Genomic DNA, 12,732 nt, shown 5'->3' on the forward strand with positions numbered 1-12,732 from the left:
CCCATGAGGGAGACCACTGGCCTCTTCACATCTGGATGACAGATCCATTCATGAGAACACTCTGGGTCCTACCCTGTAGCCAGCTTTCCACCCACTGAACCATCAAGCAGGTGATCTCACAATCTTCCAGTTTTCCCACAAGGATACCGTGGGATACTAGGTCAAAAGCTTTTTGGAAGTTTAGGTGTATAACTTCTACTACATCTCCCATGTCCAGGTGGCAAGAGACCTGTTTGTAGGAGGAGATGAGATTGGTAAGACCAGACCTACCCACAACAGTCGTGCTAGCTGTCGTCCAGAATCTTGCCTTCCATGAGCGTATTGCACAAAGATCTTTAATGAGCTTTTCCCAGAATTTTCCCTGGGATGGAGGTTAGGCTAATTAGCCTATAGTTGCCAGCGTCCTCCCTTTTCCCCTTCTTGAGGATGGGCACAATGTTGGCCCTCTTCCAATCCTTGGGATTTCCCCCATGCACCACGAATTTCTGAAAGAGCTTTGCCAGGGGTTCTGTGATGACCTCAGCCAGCTCCTTCAGCACTCTTGGATTGAGACCATTTGGTCCTGCTGACTTATAAATGTCATGGGCATTCAGGAGTTCAGTTTTTTTTTTTTTTCCCCCTGAATATTGGTTACCAGCTGTCTTGAAGTGTTAAGCAGGGTCCCGCACTTGCATTTATTTTCCTTTAACTGCCTGCATACCTAAAGAAGGACTTCTTATTGTCCTTGACTCCCATAACTAACTTAAACTCAGTCGCTGCCTTGGCTTTCCTGATCATTTCCCTACACATACTGGCCACTCTTGTATAGTCCTTTTTGAGGACCATCCCTAGCTTCCACTGTGCATACACTTCCTTTTTCTTGTTTGAGAGCACTGTGGGGGGGGAGCTGGATCTGGAGTTCTCTTGAGAACTGATGGAGGCCGCGTGTGTGTAGTGAGGGGAGCGTACTTGTTGTGCAGTGCCGGGGGGGAGTGGCCCTAGCTCTGCATACTCTGGACTTGGAGACGATTGTTTTCCAGGTAGCTCTGGACAGGTCGTTGTGGCCAGTCTTCTCTGTGGCCTCCTTTCCCCTTCTCCATGTTCTTCTCCTCCATTTCCCTGGAGTAGGGCCTGGCAGTAGTTGTTGATATAGTCTTCATGGGCCAGTGCTGCATAGCTAGTGTACCTCTTCCTCAAGCTCCTGCACTTGGCCCTCCAGGGACTCCGCTAAGGAGTACATCTGGCAAGTTGGGGTGCTCGGGCATCAGCAGCCATAGTTTTTAGGGGCTGGAAAGGATCTTGCAGATCATCGGGTCCAGCCCTAAATATACTGCATAGACTGGTGTTCTCTGTGCTGCAGGGGAACGCTGCTGGAGCGTGCACTGTGCTGGGTCTGTTTTCTGCGGGTGTTTTTTATTTTTTTTAAACTCTGGATATCCAAGGTGTGCCACCGCTACTTGTCCCTAGGAAACCAAATGCCCACGCACATCTGGACATGCCCCTTGAAAGCTGCTAGATTTTACCTATAAAATATGTGAATAGAACAACCATGTGTGTAGTGGTGACCATTGTAGCTGCTTGCTTGAGGCTGCTGAGCTGCCCAAAGACTTGGTACTTAAGTTAGTATGGAGAATACTTGTCAAAAGATGGTTGCTGTAATGCAAGTGGGGGAATAACTGCAATGGAAAGATCCGTCCTAGATCTGGCCATAATAGAGTAATAGGTTTATTGATGGATTTGGTGCCTCTGTAAACTCACAACCTAGGACTGTTGGAGAGGAGAGGACTTTCTAAAGTGACTTCTGTTGAAGTTCTGCACAGCTGCCCTGGCTAGAAGGGTGTTGGGTGAGCACATTGTGTATCCACGTCAACTTTTAGTTGTAATGGTGGCGATACCATGAGAACATGGCATTGGGATAGGCCATTCCAGCCCAATATCCATCTCTGCGATTTTATTAGTGGTCTCGCTCTGTGTGGTTGAAAACCCAGCAGGCTGGGACTGCTGTTGGTGAAGGAGGTGAAGGCAGATGGGTTTCCAGAAAGCTTGCTTGCCATTTCTGCTTCTGAGCCTCAAGCTCTGGCCCCAGATGCTTGTGGGAGTACTTTTACATGTTTTAGGGTTTTTTGGGAAAAAAACCCAGTGTTTAGTACACTGGCTTCACAACTTTTGAAGACTGTTAGGCTGGACATGGGATGCTTAATCTAGTGGGTATTTCTACTCCACAAATGTCTGGGAAAAATTTTGAACATGTACTAAAGAAAATGGATCTCTTAAAGATGTTTCCTAAATGGTAGCTAATAGGAAGCATTCAGAGTTGGCAACGTTCTTGGTGTCCATTGCTCCCCACTGATCAAGGGTGTGGGTGGAGTCTTCCACTTCAGTGGGACCTGCAGGGTACTAGCATAGGGCCAGGTTCACTGGAGTCCAGCGAACACAACTGAAACAGAGTTATTCATACTTCCAAGTCTGAAAGGACCATCCTAAGAGCCTCAGTTTGTTGCTTCCCCATAGCATTTCTTAAGCCTGATTTTAAAAATAAATAAATAAAGGCATTGTCCCTTCTCGAGTCCTGATACTGTAGTGTTCATTTACTAGGGATTCTGTCCAGGATAAGAGCCCTGAATGACCTTTTTGCTCCTTTTCCTTCTGCAGTCTTGTGAACTCTTTGTTGAAATAGATTTTATGCAAACTACAGATTTTGAAGCCTTTTCCACTGCTAAATTGAGCCTACCTCTTGAATGACTGTGAAAGAAGATATTACTTTGCTGGGCACTCTGGGTGTACTGGAGTGAAAAGAAAAGTAGTGGGAGTAGGAGGGAAAGGTCACTGAGCCAAAACTGTCCTGGGTTACAAGTGCATCTTGAGAGCCCAGCTATTAGAGCAGTCTGGGTAAGCTGCTTTTCTAGAGGGAGCTAGTACCTGCATGTAGACTGCAGCTAAGACCTGTTTGGAAATTTAAACAAAAAGCAGAAAACCAAAAACTCTCCTAGGAACAGAGAAGGCAGTTCTCCAACTGGTAAAACTCTCCCTGTGGCAGAGAACAAATCTACAGCCGCAAACCACAGGTCTAATTCTTTGTATTGCCCAGTACTTTTGCAAACAGGCTTTGCATTGGCTGCAGCCATAAAAGCCACTCCTGGCCTGTTCCTGGATGCAGCAGTCAGTGATTGGGATACTGCCAACCCACTTTGTGCTAAGGTTGGCTAGGTATGATTCCAGGCCAAGAGGATCTTTTCAGGTTGCTGTGTCACAATGGTGTACCCTAACTGCAACTCCTAGCTCATGCATTATGGCATTGGCCGGAGTCTGACCCAGAAAGACTAATACAACAGCCATCTGTTCTTATTGCTTGAAATGCTTTTTTCCTTTCAATTCCAAACTAGGTGGAGCAAGTTGACACAACTTGAATTTCCTCTAGGAGAAACCAAATCTGGATTATTGTGATGGTGAACATAATAACAATGATACAAGTGGGCCACTGGAGTGGACACACTGTGATTAGTGCAGAGGCTGTGACCAGTGCTAGGTTGAGAAGTTGTGCACATGTCTTGTTCATCTAGTCCCAGTGCTTGGGGGACTTGGACAATGCTGTTTTTAAAGCCTTCCGAAAAACCATGGCAGGTCCTTGGTTGTCTGCTGTGGAAGAATGGTCCCCATTGCAAAGAGGTGTGAAGCCATGTACAACACAGAAGAGTAAGAAGGAGATATATTAAGACTTAGATGGCTCTAAAGAATGGGAGTTTACCAGTAAATGAGATGGTGTTGGGAGGCTATAATGCCATTAAGGTGCAAACAGTTGAGGTTCGGCTACAGTGCGGCTTCCACTGTTGTAGCTCTCTGTAGTCCATTCTATAAAGTATCTACATGGCCCTCCCACACTGAATACCTGTGCAATTTAATCATGGAGAAGCTCTTAGCTTTGCCATTCTGCTGTAAGGCAGAGTGGTCCCCAATTCATAGAGGAGGACCTGTGGCACAAGTTGAGCAATTTTTAAGGTGATGGAGAAAACTTGAACCTAGCTTCCTGCATTAGTCCTGTATTTTCTAGATCACTTTTTTTTGTAAGACTAGCCCTGAGGGGGAGAATGGAAGAGATCTCCACCTACAAGAGTGGTGCAAGTTTAGCATCCTGTAGAAATCTGAAGGAACAGCTAGATGTGGGGTGAGAGCAGTGGGGGACTGAGGAAGGAGCAGGCAGGATAGGATGTGAGGAGGAGGTGGTGGTACCAGTATTTCAGGTGGGGACATGTCCAGCACAGGTTATGGTCTATTGGCAATGGGAGTGAAGTAGAAAAATGGGGTTTGCAAGAGCTGTGGAGACTTGACCCTGAGAACCAAGGTGAGCTAAGGTGTGCTTCGGCCAGGAGCTCAGAATGAAAGTCAGTTTCTGAACAGAAAATGCACTTTCTGTAAAGGATATGTTTAAAAAAATAAAACCACCCTTTTGATCTGTACTGGAGCAAAACCTTTCATTTCAGTTTCACCTCCTTTGTCACATTTAGTACCTGTAATAACTATCCTTTTTAGATGGTAACTGGATTCATCCTGGATTTTGAAGGCTGGTTCTGGCCAGTTGGTAAAAATTAAAATGAGCTCCAGAATCAAGAGGTGCGGGGAGGCAGAAAGGCATTGTGCATCAGGCAGCTCTACCTCCCTGCTGTACTATTGTTCTGCAAATAAAGGTTGTTGGTTAATTCTCATTCACTATATGCCTGTATCTATTTATTGTACCCAGTAATGAATACATGGCCCAGGCTAGTTATAAAATGAAAGGGCTGCTCATTTATTTTCACTTGTGGGCCTATGTCCTTCTAGGGCTACATTTTCCTAGTAGTGCTGTTCTTGAAGCAGTTGTCCCCTTTCTGTATTGCTGCCACTGGCCCACGAGTTGCTTCTCTTAACAGTAGGGGGACATTTGTAGCGGCTTTCTTCTGCAGCCCCTGGGGCAATGAGGCTGCTGCAGTCTTCCAGGTGGGCATATATCCCATCCCAACATCCTCTGGGAGGGGTCCTTCCCTCCTAACTTTGCTTATAGGGGTTCTGTCGTCTTTAGCAGGACTCTTGGGAAGCGCCTGTGGGGCAGGGGCTGGGGAAACTGCTCCTTTCAGTGTGAATGGATGTGTGCAGTGCAGGGGGTGGCAAAGCCACTGCTTGCTTTCCCCAGAGGGTTGCTTGAAGAAGAAGATGGTGGGAGCTTTGGCCTGTGGGAGTTGCTGGAACAGCTGTTAGCTTTTTTTTTCTCTGCAAATAACCCAGGATCACAATAAATCTGCAAGGGTTTTTTTATGAGGTGAAACTTCTCCCTGTTTTGAGGCACAGCTTGTTCTTTACCCTGCTGGCATGCTGGACTCTGCCAAGCAGAGGTTTTCACCCTCCAGCATGTGGCAGCAAGTCAGTCGCACCCAAATCACTTCCCTTGGTAGTAGGTGAAAGCTCAGTGTTGTCGCACTTGTAAAACTGAGCCAAGAGTCAAAGCTGAACACAAAGTTTTCTGCCAAAGGGACTTCCCCTGCCCCCACTCCCTTCCCCTCCTCCTTCACTGGGAAGGTGTCCTGGGGTAACATTGCATGGCTTAAGTTTTAATACTTATTCAGTGGGCTCCACATCACAACTTCTCATTGTTTAGCACATGGCGTGATCACCCAGGTGCCCAAGGCAGGCTGAGCAGCAGCAGGGAGGTGGTGTGCTGCATCCCTTGAGGTTTGTCTGGCCCCTCCAGGCTGTGCAGCTGCTCTGGAGTCTGGCCATTTCCACCACAATTACAGACAAATGCTTCTCCCTTGGCAGCTCAATACCAACACTGTGCAAGAGGTAGAACCTGTTAACCACAAGTTTGGCAGCTTGAGCTGGGGAAGGTGTTAAGAGAACTGATGCATCTTTCCCAGCCAGGAATCATGTTTACATGCTTATAAGGTGGAAAGTATATTCCGCATTAGCCAGCTTCCTCTTCATGCCAATGACTGTCTCTCGGGTACAATTATGGCAGCATCTGCCTTCACAACAATGCCATGTTAGCAGATGCCACTACTAGGTTGTTGAGCCAAGAAAACTTAGCAAGCTGCACTGAGCCCCCTTTCAGTCCCATGCTAGTCCCAGTCTCTTCTTCCCCTCGTGTTTGCAGATTGTGCGGTGAGGGCATGGCCTTCCCAGTTTTACTCTTGCGTGTGATGCACACCTTTCCTGTCTGAAAGCCCTGGCAGAGCTTGGAGAGAGGAGCCTCTGATCACTCTACTAGCACCAGGGGGAGCACAGTTTAGGGCAGGGGTTTTCAGCCTTTTTTTGGTTGGTGTACCCCTGGTGACCAGTCCAGAAGCAGGGACTCCCCCAGCTGCTTGACTAGCTGGGGTGGGGAGGGGTCCCCCGGAGGTGGAGTGGGAGGGAAGGGCTGGTGGCAAAACCAGAAGTGCCCCCTGCTTCACTCTGCTGCTGTATACCCTCTGGGGGATTCCCAAGTACCCCTAGGGGTATGCATATCCCCAGCTGACAATCCCTGGTCTAGGGTATAGGACAGGGGATGGGGACTTGGAAGACCTGAACCAAATTTCTGCTGGTGACCCAATATAATACATGGGGCAGGTCTGTTCCCTTTGTGCTTCAGTTTGCCCTTGGGTGTTTCTCTTTTGATTGTAACACTAATTTACCCTGAGACATCAGCTTATGCCTGTTCTTCAGCTTGAATAAGTGTGCCCATGCTTGCTGCTATGATGGCAGCTACAGCATGGAGCTCAGCTTGTGTAACTGCTGGAGTATGTCACCACCTGCTCAGATAGGTCAGCAACCTTCCCTGAGCTCAGTAGTAATGTGACTGCACTGCTAACAGTACTTAAGATGACTCGTGCAAAGCTAGCTCTGGCATGCCTACACCAGCTGCAGTGCAGTTGTACTGTTTGTATGCTACTTTGTCTAACGGACCTTGGTCTCAGCTGAGATCGGTAGGTGCTAGTGTAATAGATGGAATAATGCAATGAATGCTCAAAAATAAGCAGACCAGTGTGACAGCACATGCTCTGGGACCTGGCAGATGTGCTGTCCGCTCCTGTATGGGCTTCTCTCTCATTTTGAGAGCCTGGATAAGCTATGCAGCAGCTGTGTGCCTCCATTTCCCTTTCTGTAGAATGGAAGCTGTCCCCACTTTGCAGGAAGCTGGGAGGGTGATTGAGGGGTTGTTGTATGGTTGGTATTGTTGTTCCGTTGCTTCTCATAGCCTGACATTACCCCCACCCTTCCCCCACCACCCACTTGCCAGTCTCTTTGAAACCTTGACCAGGCTTTTCATACAACACATGAGAAACTAGTCTTAGCTTTCAGGTTTACAGACTCTGCAAGCCAGTGGGCTCAGGTAATGGAACCAAGCAAGATGCACTAATTTGAGTAATACCCAAAATGCTCTTCCTGCTTATACAGATTTCCTAACAGGTATGTGGAAAAGGGCCAGGTTGTGTTTGTGCACGAGCAGCGCTCTTTTTCACAGCTAGATAGGCAGCCTCCATGCAGACAGAAGGCAGCTGAATAAAAACCAGCTGGAGCTACAAAAGGAAGTGAAGTTTGGATGTACCTGGATGCCACAGACCTGGATTTTGTCTCTTCCTGGGTGTACGGTGCCTTATCAGCCTCAGGGGTTTTTGTAAAAAGTCAGCTATGGTGGGATCCTTGGAAGGGGTCCTGACTGCAGAGCTTTGCATTAATGGGTCTTCATCTGAAGAAACAATATTGTTTATGGCAGCAGTCAAAGAAGCAGGAACATGTGTATAAGCTGGTTCCTGGAGGATCTACATGAAGTGGTAGGTGAATTAGGGTCTGGTGGATCTTATGTCTCAAGGTGAGGAGAGGATTGTATGGGCCGTTGAGACCAGTCTCCTGTGTTCACTCACAACTATGTACTTATAACATTTATCTGACAGGGCCTGTACAGCTGTCTTCTCAAGCCCCATTTGCACACCACAGCCTCAACACAAAGCTACCTGTGCTGGAGGAAGAGATGGAGAGGCAAAGCTGTCACCTGTGTCTTGGGCCATGTGATGGCAGGAGATTTCTTAGGTAAAATATCCTCAGATGATCATAGGAGGTGAACCAAACTACACTGTGGAGGAAGGCAATACTCCAAATAGACCAGGGGCAGGCAATTATTTTGAGCGGAGGGCTGCTTACTGAATTTTGGCAAGCCATCGAGGGCTATATGACAGGCGGACCAGGGCAGATAAATATTCATTTTCTAAATTTTTTTAGGGGGCCCATGGGCCGGATAGAATGGCCTGGCAGGCTGCATCTGGCCTATGGGCCGCATTTTGCCCACCCCTGTAGACCTTGCTGTTGTGACCTGAAGGATAGTTCCTTTCAGACCCCAAACCTGACAGTTCTTCATCAGGTGATCTGGTCAGGAGTACCAGTGCATGCTACCCATAATCTCCCACTTCTGTCCTCGGTCAGTGTCCAGTGCTTCAAGGGGAAGTGGGGAAGGGATGCCATCAGAAGCCAAATAATACTTTTAGAAAGGGGAAAATAACCAGTAGCAGCCCTGAGGCACTGGGTTACCAGACTCCTTCCCATACACTTCACTCCTCTTTTGCTTCGTGTTTTCATTAAAGCTGAGTGCAAGCAGTGATTTCCTTCATTGGAAATCTCTCTATGGTCTCTAGCTCTTTCCCCCAGCACTTGTGTTTTGCAGTCTAGTGTATTTATCAACAACCCTCAAAGGTAGGGGGCAGAGCAAGGCGACAACTTAGACTAACTTGTTTAGAAAGACTTGACCTTGTGTAGGCTGCAGCCTTCTTCATCAAACACTGTGAATGGACTACCCGCTAAGGTAGGGAATGTTATTATTCCTATGGGACCAGTGGAGGACAGACCAAGTGTCATGTCCAAGGACCTGGTTGCAATCCAGGGTTGAAGCTGTTGTCATCCCATCTTCAGCGGTACGGTCTAAACTCCCCTTGGCAGGGGCACTTCCACATGGGGATAGCTTGAAACACGAGAATTTTAATGGAAATTCGTTCCACCCGTTGTTACTCTGCATTGGGAGCTCTTCCCATTTCATTTTTGCTGTGTATTGTGTCCCAGAGCAGCGAAGGTTGTTACACAGAGGGGGGGAACAGAGGCACAGAGCAAACCATTGACCTCCCCAAGGTTGTTCAGTAAGTCTGTGGTAGAGCTGGGTCAAGGAGCTGGTATGTTCCTGGATCCCAAACATTGGAGGGCAAAGGACCTGGCCAGTCTGCAGCCTCTACAAAGCCATCGACCTCCCTTAGCTGCAAATCTGCTGCAGTCCTTCTCCTCTGCCTCCAGGGGATGAATGGGTCCCAGCCCATGCACTCTCTTTGTTACCCAAAAAGTGAGGGAAGAATCTGGCCAACCTACAGACCCTCAAATCCAGCAGGCCTCTTTGGGCAGGTACCATTTGTCATTGCCCTTTGGGGAATCTTGTCTGTGGGTTGGTTGTTTAGTGTAAGGCAAGATATAAATTAAATAAATAAACCTGCTGAGTCCACTCATCCCTAAAGCTCTTCTCTCAAAGACCTGTTGTGCTGCACTAACCTCTCTCCTTGGCCTGCTCTCCTGCTGCCTGGCCCTGGGGTTGATCATAGTCCTGTGAATGTGTAGTCATGGGCTGCTGCCTTTCACATGCATGGGATTCCACTTGGCCACAGCTATGGCAGGATCTTCCTGAGTCATCAGGAGCCCAGGGCAGCCAGGAAGCCAACACAGAGCAGCGTGCAGGGGGGCAGGACTGATGTACTCCAGGGACATGGTCTGTCCTATAGTCCTGTCCCTCCCTCCCCCTGCCCTGGCTCCCCCCACAAGCAAGCACCAGCAATCCACAAGCATTACATCAGGGAGCACTGAGAATAGGAGAGCTGCGGGGCTCTTTATGCATAGAGTTCCCAAGGCCAGGAAAGGCTGCTGGGATCACTAATAACACCCACGTGGCTGCCCTCCCAGAGCCCTCCGTTCCTTCTGGGCATTCCACCCTGGGAAGGGCCTTATTGCTCAGACATTTGGAATATGTCCAAATATGAATATTCAGGAATATGAAATCAGAAAATAAAGGGGGACAGGAAGTCATAGTGCCATAGGAGACTCTCCCTGTTCCCAGGGGGGCTCAGCACGGGGCTGGTGTGACTGCCACTGCCCCCAGGTTCCTGCCTCTGCTCCAACTGCTTCATCACATCTGAGGTACCTGCAGCCTGGCCCATGCTGAGTTTATTTGCCCAGAAAGTCAGCCACGTGCAGATAGCAAAGGTCCTTTGGTGTGCCAAGAGGAAATAGTGCTGCTGCTTCAGGGTTTTCTGAAGGGCCTTTTTGAAATGGTCATGCAGAGGGTGTTGGTGGCAAAGAAGCAGCTTGCTGGGGCAGGGTTGCAGTGCCACAGCCTTAGAGTACTGCCTCAGTTTCTTTCCCTTGACACAGTCTACCCCACCAGGCTTCTCCATGGCAAGTATGTGAGTCCCCGATACCATACCCATCCTTCCCATGGGGTGTGTTAGGTCACAGCCTAGAAGTACCTTCAGTGAACCAGAAGGTCCTATGAAAGCATCTCCTGGTCCTGATGCCCCTTAAGGGGGTTTCCAGGTCTGGGTCCCTTGCCAGGGTTCATCACATTGCTGCTGATCTTGTGCAGGTGACACCTAACAGCTCCCTCTACTATGAATGCCTGTGCTGGCCTCTTGGTAACATCACTGGTTTGAAAGGGCAGTGTCCCTTGGTAATGTCACTGGTTTGAAAGGGCAGTGTCTCTGTTCAAAAGGGCAGAATTCACTCTTTGTTAAGAAAGCAAAGGAATTGCTACTGACCTGCCTCTCCCTTGTCCCTCTACTAGAGGTCTTTGTCAGGATTTTCCCATGGTACTTAAGCATCTCTCAACTATTCTTGGACCCTATCCCCACAAGTCTTCCCTTTCTACAGGTGGGGAAACGGAGGCACAGCATAGTGAGAAGTCACACTGGAAACGTACATCTGCATAGGAATTTGAATTCAAACGCCTTGAGCTCTATCCACTAAGCTATCCTTCTGGCTCAGCCATGTGTTCTGTCTAGTTGAGTACCCTGCCTCTGAAAATGGCCCTCCCAGACAGCTTGAGAGGACAAATGTGAACAACCCCTGCATTAGACTCTGGGCTCACCTGCCCCAAGGAAAGTCTTCCTAACTCCTATCATCAGAGGAAAGCTTTTATGGCAATTGCAATCTGTCATATGATCAAGCCAGGCCATCTCCACCTGCCCCACCCAGCCCCAGCTCCAGCTCCAGGCCCAAGGTCCTTTGGAAAGTGAGAGCACAACTTCCTTGGGGAGGATGGAGACTCCAAGACAGCCTGACTCCTGCCTGGACTGACCTGCCTGCAGCAGTGAAGATGAAAGGGGCTGTGTAGCAGGGAGAGGGGTGAGCTTCTGCCTGCTGAGAGAAAGGTCCCAGATTCAGCCATGTCCAAGGGCTTGACTACATGGGGACACTGACCAGAGCCACTCCTCCTGCAGCTGTGATCTGCTGGACTGTACGTCAGTTCATCCTGGAGGAATGAGTGAACTGCCAAACCAGACCAGTTATCTGCACATAGAAAATCAGGAGAAATCGGTCCAGAATACCATCACATTTGTTCTAATGGTTTTTCCACATAGCCAAGGGTTTGTCAGGTGAGGAAGCTGGCTTGTGGAGTCTCAGTCACCCTTATTCCTGTGCAGACACCCAGGGCAAGGGCTGGGCACTGCTGCCATCCCACTTGGCACTGGAATAACATTCCCCTGCGGGGAATAATTGTGCTCTGCTGTATCAGGAAATTTTCTGCTGAGGAGGAAGCGACCACCTGTTAGGTCTCAGGCTTGTCACTGCTTGCCCTCCCTTGTAGTGCCTTGCTGCTCCTTAAGAAAGGACAGGCCAGAAAAGAGTCTGGTGCTTTTGATCTGACAGGCAGAGCTGTGGGGTAGCTGTGGTGGTTCAGTGGCATTGTTAGAGCTGGTGGCCTCACAGCCCTTGTGCTATTGTTCACACATGGTATATTTTATTTCCCCTGCCCTTTGGTAATGGAAGGTGGGCACAGGTGTGCAGATTCTTCCTTTGGCGAAGGGGGTTGAAATCAGACCTGAAGCACCAGTCACTGTGTCTTGAGAGCTGGGACCCCTTTAGCTGTGACATGGTAGGAAAATTCATAGTTGTAGAGCACCAGGCAGAGTGGGTCCTGATTCATGCCTGGGACTCCTAGGTTTAGTCCCATTATTTACAGGGATTAATGATTGCACCCTACTAGATGAGAGTATTACCAGCGCTTCTTTTCATATGAGTTCAACGTGAGTATCTGCAGGCCTGCCAGGCCACATGTACCTAAGTAGCAAAGCTCGGCCTCCTTGATCGTTTGGGGTAGGATGTGCAGTCCTTTGATTGGCCACAAGAGGGAGCTGTGATCACTTGTATGACCAATCTGCCCATACCTGTTTCGCCCGCTACCCCCTCCCTTGCCCCTCTATTGAAGATACTTGGCTGGCCTCCATTATCCCATTTCCTGAGCACTTTTCTTCACAGTCCTACTGGGTCGGCAGGGCTATTTCCCTCATTTTGCACAAGGAAGGCACAGAGAATCTAAGCAACTTCCCCAAGCTCACGCAGGCCATCTGTAGCAGGACAGGGAATTTACATATTTCTCATGTTTCAGGCCAGTGCCCAAGCCCACAGATGATCCTCCCTCTCTTCTGATAAAAACTCTCCCCCAAGACGCCCGTGAGCATGATATCCAAGAGGAAGCAAATAGAACTGCCTAGGTGTGGACAA

General features: G+C 48.7%; 1 protein-coding gene across 1 annotated transcript in view; it reads left to right on the forward strand.

Moving 5' to 3' along the window:
• The first annotated feature begins 2,691 nt into the window (after positions 1–2,691).
• Positions 2,692–12,732, forward strand: part of LOC149857518 (leukemia inhibitory factor-like) — a 35,521-nt gene continuing 25,480 nt past the window's right edge. Inside the window, exons 1-2 of the mRNA XM_090061964.1 lie at positions 2,692–8,016; positions 10,879–12,732. The gene's annotated coding sequence lies outside the window, so the exon portion shown is untranslated. The remainder of the gene's footprint in view (positions 8,017–10,878) is intronic.

Source organism: Crocodylus siamensis, chromosome 9, assembly GCF_052110815.1.
Source record: "Crocodylus siamensis isolate JL-2025a chromosome 9, ASM5211081v1, whole genome shotgun sequence".
Taxonomy (NCBI): Eukaryota; Metazoa; Chordata; order Crocodylia; family Crocodylidae; genus Crocodylus; species Crocodylus siamensis.